We start from the raw sequence: 15,696 nt of genomic DNA on the forward strand, positions 1-15,696 counted from the left end.
CTCAGGTCAATGTAACTGTCGGAACTCAGGGAATTACACTTTCCATGGATTCGGGTTTTGTGCGACCATCTATTTCTCCATAGAGTTTAAGAAAACGATGTAGAAATCCTATGACAAAAACTTCTGAATCATTATTCCTCTATTATCTAATGACTAAAGTAGGCTCTATCATTGTTTTGTCAGAAGGTAATTTTGAGAAAAGGTAATTTTGAGAAAAGCAGAATCGCCTGTCTCTATGCTATGGGAAATGAGAGATTTCGGATTATCAACACGTTCTGAAATATCAAGCCATGTAATTGAATTCGAGATCGTCCTAAAATATAAGGCCGTGTAATTTAATTCAAGATTCTTCCCTTTCCAACACAAGAAAGCACTGAAACTGACCTTCATGGATGTGAGAAGGAAGAGGCCCTATCTTTTTACCACTTTGCTGACCGATGTGTCCACCCCCATCCACAGGCAGACAAGAAATACTGGTTAAAAGCTCACTCCTTGCCTTTTCTGATTTTTCCATTTGACCTGATAGCTTAAAATATATAACCATGCCCTAGTCTCCCTTTGTCTGTCACAGCAGATCATTAAGCCACAGACCGGCCAACTAGCTTCAATCCACCAGTTCCCTTCTGCCCCCAAGTTCGCCATTTCCTGTCGCCTCTCCCAACGTCTCAGGGGAGCGCCATCTAAAAGCGGTGCCCTATTTTCATGCAACCTAATGCTCTTACACCCGATCCTATCTCTGGGGTCCTGGATGAGGCCTGGTGTGAAAGGCACAGAGTCAAGGCAGCTGAAAGGCTTCAGTACTTCTCCTGGAAGGCCATGGCGCGCGCGTGTGGCACTGCCTCTGCTCCTGTGACACAAAACGAGACAATTAGAGCTTTCCTGTATTAAGTGGGTGGAAATTCGCACAGCTAAGAGAGGGACAGTTAGGCCCTTTGCCAAAGCGGCTGGGTCTTTATGGACAGGGCAGCGTGCTTTCAGAGGGAGATGCTGCTGCCCTCGCAGAAGCAGGACCCTGCAGACAGGAGGGTCTCACCCGCCCACACGTAGGGACCAGCAGACTCCCCCTTATGCTCCAGTGTCCTCAGCTGTCCCGTTGGCCCAGTGGAGACTTCTCTTTGGCCCCCTGCTCACCTCCTTTCTTTTCCTGTAGAAGCTCTCCTATTCATACATGTGACTCATGAGAATTCAGGAACACATGCAATTTAATGACCAGAAATTAGGTAAACAAGCTAGCTTTTTCTCTCTCTGAAGCCTTCCCCTAGGGTTATCAATGATGCTTTGTGCAATGGTTTATTTTTCCCTTTGATGTGGTATATTTTCATAAAAGGATGCAGTGTTTTATGCGATTTTTCCCTCTACAGATATATATTTCATCCACGTGCATATCCACGTGCATAAAGAACGGAAATAAGGTGAAATGTGCCTGACAGTGGACCGGAGATCAGAAAGGGCACAAATGTACACTTCGCGGCAAATGTTATTAACCTGGAGTTCTTGCTTTGCATTGGTGGATGGGGCCCAGGAAGACACACGGGCTCCGTAATCAGACTTCCCTTGGAAGGGCTCCAACTCTGCTACTTCCTTGATGCTTGACGGGGAGTGGGGGGGGCACACATGTTAGTTTTATTCAAACAGTATCCTCGTCTGCAGAGGATAATTGTTGCCAAATTATTAACACAATATAATACAGGTAAGTTTCCTGGTCAGTAAGCAATGACGTAGAAGCCTCCTTAATAGGAAACTCACTGGATTGATCATTCTGTCCTTGGCTTGTGGACAGGGTCCACTTTAAATTCTGTGATTCTGCCAGCTTGAATGAGACTTGTTCTTTTGTGACGGGAGCCAACGCACCCTGCTGTGGACGTGGGAACTGCTCACAGGAGGCAGCATAGCCTGGAGGAAATAGCAAGGTCTGGGAACCCAAAGACAGGATGAGGGCAAAAAAACCAGCCCCATGTGTACTGTCTGACCATGGAAAAGAGGTGTTTTGGTTTTAGTAATAAAATTATATGTTCTTAGCCCTTTGTCTGAAAAAAAAGAAAACAACAACAGAGGAGCTTTTTAATTCAGAAAAATTATTTGCTTCTTTTCTCACTTAAGGCTGTTTGCAGATATTGAGACAAAAGCTGGGACATCCCACTTTATAACTGGCTTTAAGACATAGCAGACATTCAAACCCCAAAGCCTTGAACTTGAGCCATATGGACATTTCTGTCACTTAGAGAAATAGAAGACACCAGCAATACTACCAAGACTCGAAAAAAAATTTTTTTTTTTTTTTTTTTTGGCTAGAACCCATCATATGGAACTATAAAGAGAGGAAAAATGAGGCGCTGTTTTACATGTTTTATATCTTTTTGATAGATAGGAACAACAGAGTTTTGAGGTACAGGTTTGGCTTTCAGAAGCCGCTAAAGTCAAACAAAACAGGAGGGTGTTACGGATCAGTGACACTTTGGGGGACCACAAATGAAAATCGGAAGCAAACACCACTAAGTGTAAAGAAGGCTGAACACATCACAGGAGGAACAGCAGAGGGTTAGGCTGGGAGAGGAGAAAAGACTGCAGAAACCCTCCGTGTTGAGAAGGAAGAGGGTCCCTGTGTGAGGCATTTGTAGTGAGAGGTTGCGATTAAGTAAACAAGGATTCTTCAGAGGAAGGAAAAAAGTGTGTCGTCGAGACAGGACCACAGGGAAGCTCGGGGAGCTGGGCCCGAGGAAACACTGGGAATTTCACTGATGGGAGACTGTTTCTTATTCACACACACACACAATGTGTAAATTGGCTGAATGCTGTATTTTCAATTATCCTTCACAATGGGAAAACCAAACCCAACAATATTTAGGGGTTATGAACAGTGGGGGGAAAAAAAGAATGAACAAAGGAGAAACTTGATGGAAAGGCTCAGAACACAGCCAGTGGGCCTACAAACCTGCTTCTCGGAGGTGAGCTTGAGGCTCCGGGCTGCAGTTTTATATGCACTGTGTGGGACGGAGTCACAGTTTGCTGCTAAGAGGATGGCAACAGTCAATATTTATCCAATGTGCCCTGTCCTGGGCTAAATGCTTTCCATGCAAATCTCATTCAATCCTCAGGAGAACCTGAAGCCCCAGGGGCAAGTTGCATTTCAGAAAAATTACATTCAACACCTGAGTCATCAGACAATATCATGCAGCCAGCAGGTATTTGGGGTTTGAACCCATACCTCTGAGTCCAAAGCGGAGTGCTTCACTTCTATCTCCCTAGCGGCTCACTGCCAAACTAGGAAGGGAATGCCAGCTGGACAGGGTCCAGCTTCTGTCCTTTCCCCTGTCAGGCCAGAGCAAGGGGCCCTGCTCCCCAGTGCCTCACCCTGTAATACAGAAACTTTGTTAGCCTTGCCTTATGCACTGTTTGGGAGTGTGCACTGTTGGAGGAGCCAACCTCTGCAGGGTTTTTTGTTTGTTTGTTTGTTTTGTCTTTTTTGGACCGCATCCGCAGCATATGGAGGTTCCCAGGCTAGGGGTTGAATCGGAGCTGCAGCTGCTGGCCTACGTTGCAGCCACCAAGATGCAGGATCCCAGCTGCGTCTGTGACCTACACCACAGCTCATGGCAACGCCAGGTCATAACCCACGAGTGGGGCCAGGGATCACACCGAGATCCTCATGGATACGAGTCGGGTTCTGAGCCACAACAGGAACTCCCAGAGGTTAGTGTTTGATAAAGGACAAGCAAGCTCCAGCGCAAGAGTGCTTATCATCGCGATTGCGCTGCACTTGCGCAGAACGGCAAAGAATGCATTTCATTTGCTATGTTACCATTGCTGTCATCTCAGGTTATGATGTTTAATGAAACTATTACAAGCTTGAGAGTACGATGCTAGAAAAGTCTGAGTACAGGGAAGGTGTCCATTATACCTGCAAAGACCTGAAGGTTCAAGTGAATCCACCCTTTGATTTATAGAAAATGAACCCAGCAGGTGACATAACTGGCCCAGGGTCACCGAGAATATGTGGAACCAGGACTTCAAGGCATGTCTTTGTGGACAAGGGGGGTTTTCATACCTCATCTGCGGTGGCCCAGGGTAGGGTGGGTCCAGGAGGCCACAGGAAGAAACACACAATCATTGTTCAATCCATTAAATGGAAATCTGGCTACGTTTCTCGTTCCAAAATTAACTGCAGTTGGGTTGAGAGTTTTAGTAAATGTTAAGTGTGTGTAATTAATGGCAAATATTTTGCTCAGAGCCTCTCGACAGACATTCGTGATTAATCAGTTGATTCTGAAGGTTAATCAAATAAAAGACTTACTACCCACGTTTGCCTAGACTATTTCCTCAACTCTCTCTCTCTCTCTTTGTCTCTCTCTCTCACACACACACACACACACACACACACACACACTTGTGCACAGACTGCCTTTCATGTATTAGGACCTAAAGAGGATAATTTCCTCCTCTTTGCCACTTCAAATATTTCTTGAAATCATAAATCACTTCCACTCTCTCCAACCCCTGTTACCAAATTTCCCATCTCTCCTCTTTCTAACCACAATCATATATGGGTTTGAAAATACAGTTCATATCAGAAGTCGCTTTTTATTGCAACCCGTGCATTCCCATTGGTACATGTCGGGTCTCCATGCAGAGGTGTCTTTGGCCATGAGAGACGCTGTCCTTGTCTCGATCGACGGCAGGATGTGTGGTGATTATGATGGTCAGATGCACCACTTAGACGCAAGGGTTTGTGGGACGGAGATAACAGGACCCATGTTAAGCCCGTCGCTGTTGCTGCTCCATGGACATGACCACCAATTCACAATCCTGCCGTTATGTTACTAATGCCTTAGACTCAGAAGGAAAAATGACTACTTTTAACTTCAATTTTCCACACTGAGGAGAGTTGAGAATGTCTAAATGGAAGTTTGTCCGAGGAGGTAGCCTCAGAGCAAAAAGTAGGGTTTTTAAGCCATCGCATCATTGGTAACTACCAGCCAAACTAACATATGTGCTCTTTTCAATTGCGCTGGTGACCCTTGAGCAAAGTCTAGGAGGAGATGACTGGGGAGCCACACGGATCAGGCAGGGGTGCGGCTGGTGCAAAGGGCCTGGGGCGAGCCTTGCACATACTGCTTGAGGAGCAGCAACGAGGCCAACTTGGCTGGGACAAAATAAGTGAGCAGTTAAGTCCAGGGCAATAACATCACCGAGACTGAGCTGGATGAGCTGGGGCAGGTGACCAGATGGTGAGGGCCATCCACGCAGTCCTAAGGAACAGACTCTTCTTTCAGGGAGCCGGGAGACCTCGGACAACGGAGGGAAGCACTGCTATGACCTGATTTGTCCTTTAAAGGGGTCCTCCTGGACACAGTGTGTCCATACAGGTTCATGGCGGTAATACATTACCGTCCCCGGGGCTGTTGGCGATGGGGCAGACTGTGCATGTGCATGTGGGAAATTGCAACAATTTCTTTTTTTTGTTTGTTTGTTTTGTTTTTGCCTTTTCTAGGGCCGCTTCCGTGGCATATGGAGGTTCCCAGGCTAGGGGTCTAATTGGAGCTGTAGCCACCGGCCTACACCAGAGCACAGCAACGCGGGATCCGAGCCACGTCTGCAACCTACACCACAGCTCACGGCAACACCAGATCCTTAACCCACTGAGCAAGGCCAGGGATTGAACCTGCAACCTCATGGTTCCTAGTTGGATTCGTTAACCACTGCGCCACGACGGGAACTCCAGATTGCAACAATTTCTGCTCCATTTTGCCAGAAGCTAAAAACTGCTCTTTAAAAAGTCTCCATAAAACAAAACAAAAGAAACACGCGTGGCTGGTGAAGAGACCATCTGCCTCCAGACAGGCCTGTGTTGTGATTTCTTTGCCTCACTCTCTGCTATTCTGGCCCCTCCTTCTCCCCCCGCAGCCAAAGCTAAACACTCAGGTTTCCGTCCTGACCTTTAAACCCATCTCCCTTTTCCTAGAAGCTCTTGTTTCCTGTGAACTTGGGTAACCCCCTTGGGACTGGCTTTGTGTTTCTCATGGAAGAAACCAACCACAATACCTGGTGCAGACCGACTGGAGAGGAATGTGGTGAAGGAAACCTTAGGATCTGTTAAAAACGGAATTTCAAGATTTATAAGGCCAGAAAGCAAAGCCAGTTTTTCACACCAGAGTTCTAAAAGCTGATGGTGACAAAGAGGGGACATTGCCCTCACCCTCTCAAGGCTCCCACCTTGTCCATTCATGCACGCAGGCCTGCGGTTCATAGCAAATCTTCCTGCAAAATGGTTCCCCACCCTGTGACCAAAGAGCAAATAAAGTTTACCAGATACTAGAAAATCACTTCCCCCCAGAATATGTATTTATTTATCTTCCAATTCTAAAGACTCTTAACAAAGGCTCCTGTTGGAGGCTGTCCTCAGCATTTTTCACATAAAATAACTAACCCCATTTCTATGCTCCTGATTTTTTTTCTTTTGCTTTTTTTTTTTTTTTTTTTTTTCTTTTTAGGGCCTCACCTGTAGCATATGGAAGTTCCAGGCTAGGAGTCGAATCTGAGCTGCAGCTGCAGGCCTATGCCACAGCTACAGCAATGTGGGATCTGAGCGGAGTCTGCGACCTACTGCACATCTCATGGCAACCCTGGACTCTTAACCCACTGAACGAGGCCAGGGATCGAACCTAAGTCCTCCTGGATACCAGTAGAGTTCATTACCACCCAGCCATGATGGGAACTCCCAGATATGTTTGATTTTTCAATGGCCTCTTGAAACAAAATAAAATAACAAAAAATAAATTAATTAAAAGGACTGAAATCCGAGGGGAGATGCAACTGCAGATATGTATTTTTTATCCAATGTATGTTACGTTATACTAAAACACTCTGTTTTTTGTTAACAAAGGCATTAAGAAGCCCCTCCCCAAAGCCAAAACTCTTACTGAAAACTGCAGTTGAACAAGTTCAGTAATGGCTATAATCCAAAACAAACAAACAACAAACAAAACAAAATGCTTTTCAAGGGTGCAGATGCAGAAAAAATCCTGGTCAGTGGTAGTGTTTTCAGCCAAAATAATCCAGGTTGGTATCAAGCAATTCAATAGAAGTATTTTTAACAATGCATTAAAAATATGTTCCTAGTGACTTACTCAAGGTTCCCTCCCAAAGATATTTTTCTCCTAAAAGCAGTAGATAAGATTTCATTTCTGACATTTTCTTCAGAGGGGATTTTCAGTGGGTGCATTCGGGGTTTCTTCTCTTCCCCCCATGAAGACCTTGGCTGATCCTAATGCTGGGGGCCGTTCCCAGGGGCAGCCTGCATGCTGCTGGGGCGTTCAGGGCCCAGCCTTGCTCAGAGCACTAAGGTCATGGCCCAGGAGTGGCTTCTGGCATTTTCTGAGCCTCATCCCACTTCTTCTCCAGCATCTTTCGTCCTCTCTCTTACTTGTCATTCTCTTTTCATTCCCCTCTTCTTGTCTTTCTCTTCCTGTTCTCTAGGTTTAAGTGCTTAACAGTGACAGTTGCAAGGATCAGGTGCACTTGAAAGTCATGCACAGAGTATCTTTATCCTGTTATTTAAATCCCTTTGTTTGGAGCATTGCTGTGGCCAGATTGCTTTCGCCTTGGCCTGCTTGGCCCCATCCCCTTGGCTGTGGCCCCCCTCACCCCCTTCCCCGCACCCCACTAAGTCCCAGTTTGTTTTGCTCACAGCCCTTCATGCCTGTAGCGTCATCCTGCGTGTGACAGACCTGAGTCCCAGCTCTAGGACCTTCTCTGATGAAAGTGTGCCCCAGTGCTCATCATGGAGCCTGGCACCAAGTAGGTGATCAAGGACATTTTTTGAATCATGAATCAATAAAATTTTCTAAATTGAAATTCACAAAAGGAAAATTCTCCTTGATTTGCTATTCAAGTTCCAAGTGCTCTCATGTATATAGTTTAATTTATTTTAATAATTTAAATGTACTTTAAATATACTATTTAAACTTCTAGTTTAATTTATATTTAGAAAAGTATTGAGGACTTCAATTCTTGCCAAGATGAAGAAGCCCCTTGTCTTCTTTTCCTAACGTCCTTGCTCTTAACTAAACATCCTTGGACATAACATGGTAAATGAGCACAGGAAGATTCTGGAAGGTGGAAGAGAGGCTGGGAAACTTGCCATTTTGCTCAAAGTTTGCTTTATCTGATGTCAATTTCTGCTTTACTTTGATTAGTGTTTACATAATATGTCTTTTTGCATCCTTTTCTTTCAACTTACCTATACACAAATATATTTGATGTTTATTTTAAACAGTATATAGTTGGATCATTCAGAAAATTCAGTCTTAGAAAAAGGATACAAATGAACTTCTTTGCAGAACAGAAACAGACCCACAGACTTTGAAAACAAATTCATGGTTACCAAAGGGGGTTGGGATTGGCAAATGCACATAGAGGTACATGGAATGAATGCCAACGGGGACCTGCTATAAAGCACAGGGAACTCTACCCAATATTTTGTGATAATCTATGTGAGAAAAGAATCTGGAAGAGAATGGATGTGTGTATAACTGAATCACATTGCTGTTTAGCAAAAATGATCACAACATTATAAATCAACTATTCTTTAATGCAGCTTTAAAAAATGAAAAAAAAAAAGTCTTCCTATCTCTGTCTTGTCATCGGTGTTTTAAGATGAATTGAATTTACATTTAATTCAATTATCCACACATTAAGGCTTAATTCTACCACTTTCCTGTGTGTTTTCACTTTCCGTTCCTCTATTCTTCTTTTTCTGCCTCCCTGGGGTTTCTTTGAACATTCGTTTAGCACTCTGTTGTGATTTGTGTAAAATGTTTGAATGTAACTTTGTGTAGAGATGTTGAGTGGTTGGTCCGGGTGTTGCACGATCGTGTGTAAATTATCCCACATCTCAGCATTTTAAAGTTTGAGAAAAGTGAACAAACCTCTCATCCATTTAGTCCATTTGCCCTTCCCCTTCCTAACACAGTTGACTTTAATGCTTCCTCTCCATGTGAGAACAATGTCAGACAATATCACGGCCTTTGTTTCCCTCATCTAACATAATTTCTAAAGTTTCAAGAGAAGGATGAGAGTCTCTAATACGCACCCTCATTTGTGTGTCTTCTCATTCACTGCTGGTGGGGAAGTAAAATGGCAGTGTTGAGTTCCCTGGTGGCCTGGCCGGTTAAGGGTCTGGTGGTGTCAGTGGTGTGGCTTGGGTCACTGCTGTGGTGCAGGTTCGATCCGTGGCCGGGGAAATCCCACATGTCACAGGTGCAGCCAACAAATAAATAAATAAATAAATTTATTTTTTAAATAGCCCTGCCACTTGGAGAAATTTTGTTAAATGCTAAGCGTATTTACCATATGCTCTGGAAATCACACGTCTGAGACTCTATCTCTGATTAATGGACACTTATGTCCATAAAAATGTGTACAGGAAAGTTTGCGGTATCTTTATTTGTAATAGAGACTACGGATTTGGGAATTAGATGTCCTGCAAGGCATAAACAGCAAAAAAAAAAAAAAAAAAAAAAAAGAAAAGAAAGTGGTACAGTCACACAGAAGAATACTATTCAACAACAGAAAAGCCCAGTTTATCAACACAACTTGGATGGAACTCAAGGGAATTATGCTGAGTGAATTAAAGCTAGTTTCCAAAGACTATATGCTGTATGATTCCTTTTATGTAGCATTCTTAAAAGGATCACAGGTGTACAGAGATGGAAGTAGAGAAGGGACTTAGCGCTTACCAAGAGGAAGGGACAGAGTTGGGGGGGGGTGACTGTCAAAGTGTAGTACAAGAGATCTTTGTGATGATGGAATTTTTCTGTATCTTGATTTTTACAGTGGTTGCATAAAGCTACACATGATAAAATCACCCAGAACACACACACACACACACACACACACACAAGAGCATGTAAACTTGGAGAAATCTGAGTGAAATAACATGGTACTCATGTTACCTTCTTGGTTTGGATATTGCACAACAATTATGTTCTACTGCTGTCACCATGGGAGGAATGGGTTAGGGGTCCACAGGACCTCTCTGTAATCTTTTTTGCAACTTCCTGTGAATCCAGAATTTTTTCAAAACGAAAGGGAAAGAAATACAGAGATGCGGACAGAATGTTTACAAAATTACCATACTCTCCAACACTCAAGTCTCAATATGATTTATTTCTATTTTATTCATCTTTTTTCTTTCTATGCATAACTATGAGTGTATTTGCAAAGAGGGCTTATAATGGCCACACTTCTTTTGTACCATTTCTCTTTCATTTAACAATATGTCATTAATAGTTTTCCATGTTTAAATTTTTTCCAATAATGTCTTTAGATGCTTTTTGGTGTTAAGCAGATGAAAACAACCACGTGTACGTCACAAATGCCTCTTTCTTAAGTCCTGCCGTGACAAGATCAATGTTGAGCCACCCTTTTCTGAGCGGGAGACAGAGATATAACCATGATTTGGTGGCATGTCCCCAACTGGTTTCTGTAATAAATACGTTCCTGACATATTTCTAGCAGACCTGAGGGCTCAGGTGAAAAGTTATGTCACTTCACAAAGCAATGACAGAAATCTACATCAAATATATTTGATGCTAAATTTTTAATTGTCCTCTCTACCTTCCTACACTTTACCAGAGGTGGTAATCACCTTGGCCTCATATTTCAGCTTTAGAAGGAAAAGAGAAATATAAATGTTGGAGCTGTAGTCTCCATGGTGATGGACAAAGTCAGAGGAACAAGCTAGCTTTCTCCTTATCTTCCAGAAGTTTCACGTAAAATTCCTACTTTCCTAGCTGTGTTGCTGTAGACCCAGACCATCCGTCTTGACAGCTGAGTTTCACACAGCAACTTACCTTCATCTGCAGGAATTAGTTATCATCCTAACACTCTTAGCAATGCTCAGACTTCCTTGCTGAAATTGAAAGTACATCCAGACCTCCCAAATCTCTCTGGTAGTAATTAACCTGAGCGTGCCCAATATGTTTTTTGTGAGTCGAGATAATTTGTATATATGGCATAATTTTTTAAAGGTTTTAGCATTTGATAAGAGTCAACTATGACATAGAGACTCAGCTATATAAAATGCCTCTTACCAAAGCACATCCTAGAAATTGCATTTAGACTGCTGTTTCCTAAGAAAACAATTAATGCGCCATATCGAGCAGCACATTCTTCTGCTGTAACTGAATGAAAAGGCAATGTTCTCTTAGCGAGACCCGCCTTTGGCAATTCATTCCATTTCCAGGAGTCTCAGGTGCCAAATTTGCTGCTAATCAGGTTTTCTATCTCAGCTGACAGTCCTGGTGGAGTGCTGTGCTTTTATTTCCTTGTGCTATTTAATGTCACGATTCAGAACTTTAGAGAAAGAGGGATTGTCTCTACCTGGTGCACGACATAAAATGACAACCAGGTGTTCATTGCCTGCCCCATGTTCAGGGGAACACAGCTATGGATACAAATTGTAAAAAAAAAATTGCTCTTAGAGGATTCCAACAATCAGGCACATTATAGGGTGTAATCGCTTCAAGGATCACCCATCCTGCATGAACTTGGAACAGCCCCCAAGCATTTATCTCATGCCTTTTGCTGGGCAAAGCTCAATGACCTTGGTGCCTAGACAAAAATGCAGTTCTTGGGCAGGCGGGGTGTCTCAGAATTCCATGATGGATGTAAAGGCATTTTAATCTCATTACTGTGTCTTGTGAATTTCCATTCATCATGTTCAAGGACTATCATACTTTCTGAAACGCAGCCCAATGAAGCGATGAACAAAACTGAAGGTTTAACTCAACGTATTTCTTAAAGATCTTGATTAGTGAAAGCAAGGGAGTTAGGGGAAGGGATTGAACAAAGAGAGTATTGGCCATGTGCTGGGCTTTGCTGGGCTTACCATGGACGGTGTTGCTTCTCATGTGGAAAGAATACATTTCTCCATGAAGATGCAGGGACATGGCACTGTACACTTCTGCACCAAGTCAACCTTTATTTATGTGGTGTTCAACGTTTCCCTCTTAAGGCATCCAGGACCATCTTTGCTCCCTAAGGCAAGCAGATAACAGGGCAATTTTTCATTTGGGAGATCGGGCTTCTTCGTGTATTTGACTCCTAAGCAAGATTCACTGACAGTACCAAGGAGGGTCTGCGTGTTCTCAGTGAAATGGAGAAATGGATGCAGATCATCTGCTGGGTAATTTGCATTAGGCTCGGAGGCCCTGACCTCCCAGGCTGGTCTTTGCCTCCTGGGTCCTGGCCACATCCTGTGAATTCCATTCCTATCCTCACCACCTTCTCCCAAGCTGTCTATGATCTAGAATAGATGGTTATCAATTTGCAACCTGCACATTGTACATTCTGAACTGTGCACAGTGACTGTAGCACAAAGCACACACTTATTAGTGACATAAATCCAGGTTTCCGTGCCTGAATAAAGAGTCAGCTATGATCTATACCTGGAAAAGAGAGCTGGAAGGAGTGCTGGCTAGCCTTGTGGTAAAAGTGACTCTCTCCCCTGAACCCCAGACATACACTGTGGATTCTGTTTCCATGGGAAGAAAAGGACAAACAGGAAAGTCGGCCCTCGACTTGTATCTGTGGGGGGCTCAGAGGACTCCAGATGCAGGCACTTTCTTAACTGATACATTTTCATGATGGAGAAGGGGGCCTGGAAAACAGAAGAATTGTGACCAGCATTAATGATAACACGGGGGCCTCCTGTACAAATAAAAGCCTTCTGCCTGCCAGCTCCTTTCTGACAATAGAGCTATGATTTGTCTCTGCCAGAGAAAGGCCTGACCCAGGCCAGAGACTTCAGCTTGACAATGGCTGTCTCCCAGTGGGCAGATGGATAATTAAAACTTAGATGACTTTTAGGACCCTGGTGAGTCAACTAGAATTTGGATGCCAAATATTCAACCCAAGAAGTGAATAAATGCCCACAAGTCATCTGGAAAGCTCGTAGGTCCTGGGAGGTGATGGGAAAATCACTAAAAGAGGTGAGAAGGAGTTCCCGTCAGTGGCCAAAGTGGAAATGAATCTGATTAGGAACCATGAGCTTGCAGGGTGAATCCCTGGCCTGGCTCAGTGGGTTAAGGATCTGGTGTTGCCCTTAGCTGTGGTGTAGGCTGGCAGCTCAGATGCCCCGTTGCTGTGGCTGTGCTGTAGGCTGGCAGCTGTAGCTCTGATTCAACCCCTAGCCTGGGAATCTCCATGTGCCACGGGTGGGTCATAAAAAGCAAATAAATAAAATAAAATAAAATAAAGATGCGAGAAGCCATTATTCATGAGACTCCAGGAGACCAAGGCGTGGGGGAGGGTAAGTCCAGACCTGGTGAGGCCCTACATCGGGAAACACATGATGGAGTCAGCAGGCAGGGCAGAGGCTCTTGGTACCCAGGCTGGGCTGACATCACATCTGCCATCTGGACCGGGGCTCTCAGAGATGCTTTTTGCTGTGGCGGAAAACGTGGTAATTTCTCACCTGCCTCAGAATCCCGCCATCTCTGTGAATCCACCCTACCCTTTTAGAGGATTAAGTTAGCAACATGGAGGAAAAAAAAAGAGTGGGAGAGAAGAAAAAAATAGGTATCTTCAAGCTGCATGTTTGACAGCTGATGAGGAAATTGCCTTTATAAGAGCTGGGACATGTCATTGTGACCGGCACACAACAACTGCAAGGTCAAATAAATGAGCGCTGTGGCCCGGGAATATCACTCCCAAGACTGCGATCTGCCGGGGACCGGGAGGTTCGGCGTGTAGAGTGTGGGTGTGCGTGCACACGCGTCTTCTTCCTAAACCACTCTCTCAGGAACTCCCTTGGAGGCTGTTAAGCTTTTCCTGGTATAGTTAAATGCTGATGCCAACTCCCCCACCCCCCCATATCTTTAGAATACCCTGGGAAGTCAGTACCTTTCTGCTGATTGGAAGAAGCATTAAAATATGTACCTTTTATCCCATGGGGTTCTTTCACTTCTCCCGAACGTTTGTTCACAGGATGGGATAAGAGTGTCATCAGAATCACATTCTTCTGGTTTACGTTACTGTACTTAGAGGGTTACATTTCTTTCTGGCAATTTCCTTCTTTGACAATGCCAGCCAACTTAAGAAGGCGGTGGGCTGGACTCTTCCACTTCCCACCAATCAGATTGTTGTTCCCTAGCCAGTTCAGAGCATCACATCAGCATCAGGAAAACAAGCAAGCTTCAAGCTAATGGCCACCGAGGAAGAAGCAGCCGGTGGGGGGGGGGGGGTGCTTCCTGGCTCCTAGCAGCGCATCCTCAGAACTGCTGCCCACCCCGCGTTGCCACGGCAGAACTGACCCTGCTCCTCTCTAAGGCTGGACTCTCCTCCTGGGCCGCTCTGGTCTATTCCTGGGCATCTCTCCTGTGAAGGTTCTGCCTCCTCCTATTCCTTTCATCCAGCATAGACAAAACTGGGCACCTCCAGGTCCTGCTCCATCTCTGTGCTGCATTTGCAGCAAAAGGCCTCAGAAGAGGGAAGGACATTGTCTTACACCCCCCCTCCCATCCTCTCCTACATCTGATTCATTTGAGATTCTGTCTCCACTTCTGTACCAATACTGCTCTTGCAAAGGTCACCAAAGGCCCCCAGGTCGTTGATGGGGCTTATCAGTAGCACCTGGCCCTGTTTCTCCTCTGTCCTCCTGGAAACGGTTCACCTAACTTTGGGGGATCCATCTGGGTCTCTCTAAACTCTCTTTTCCTTTTATCAGCTCTTTTGGCTAGACCCTTTCATCTTGCTGACCTCTTGCTTAGAGTGGGCAGGGCCCTAGCCATCTGTGATCTTATCCATGCAGTGGCTTTCAATATTATTGTAATAAGCATGTTTTTTATTTCCTGCTTGCTGATGTTTTGACATCTGGGGACTTGCTGGCCTTGGAGCAGTTGCTTCTCCTGGTGCTGGCCAATTCCTAGGGGTAGTAAATAGCTCCCCTGCCTGTGAGTGCACCTTTCAAATGCAAACCAGCCAATCCAAAGCCACTGTCCACCTGCCCTAACCTTCCCAGGGCCAGACATATAGATACAGCCCCTACATCTGGAGCCCACTGAAATTACTCCACCCAGCTGGTCCTAAGCCTGTGTACGCTGCTTTGCCCATTCTTTCCCACAGAAACCACAATAAAGGCTCTTTCCTGCAATTTCCTACTCTTTCTGTTCCCCTGCCAACCTCACCCTGGTGCTTCCCCTGTGGCCCTGTATGGCATGATTCCTGTTTCTCAGAACTGTGAGTATAATAAATTCTTCCTTCATGATGGTTATTTCTGTGTCTGTGTGTCTTACTATAGCTGATTAAAACAAATTCCAAGTATCATTTGAACAACTACAACCACCCACCCACGCACCCCCACACAGTCAATTCATGTCTCTGCCTGGACTGTGAACACCTGACTCATATGCTCACTTGCCTTCTGCTCGGCTCCACTAGACGTCAAATAGTAGATGCCAACACTTATATCCCCCATTCTCTACTATTGCCCCCAAACTGCCCCTCTCCCAGCCTTCCCTTCCCTGTATTAGTTAATGTCACCACTTATTCTCTTCTTTCTCTTGAATTTCACATCTAGTCCATCAGCAAATTCTTTGAGTTCAGTCTTCAAGTGATATCGAGAACCTTCTTTTATCATGCCATGCCAAAATGAAACCCCCTACTGCTACATCCGTTGTCAGCTCATAAAAATATTCC

General features: G+C 44.6%; 1 long non-coding RNA gene across 3 annotated transcripts; it reads right to left on the reverse strand.

Moving 5' to 3' along the window:
* LOC106507633 lies at positions 297-14,090 on the reverse strand. 3 transcript variants are annotated; one of them, XR_002345012.1, is made up of 5 exons: positions 13,939-14,090; positions 12,523-12,658; positions 11,888-12,036; positions 2,933-3,006; positions 297-847 (listed from the first exon to the last, which is right to left on the reverse strand). It is a non-coding gene; the product is annotated as an uncharacterized LOC106507633 (long non-coding RNA). The 3 variants fall into 3 exon arrangements; XR_002345010.1 differs by having other exon boundaries at positions 2,933-3,009; XR_002345009.1 differs by lacking the exon at positions 2,933-3,006.

The sequence above is a fragment of the Sus scrofa genome, chromosome 6 (genome assembly GCF_000003025.6).
Source record: "Sus scrofa isolate TJ Tabasco breed Duroc chromosome 6, Sscrofa11.1, whole genome shotgun sequence".
Classification (NCBI taxonomy): Eukaryota; Metazoa; Chordata; class Mammalia; order Artiodactyla; family Suidae; genus Sus; species Sus scrofa.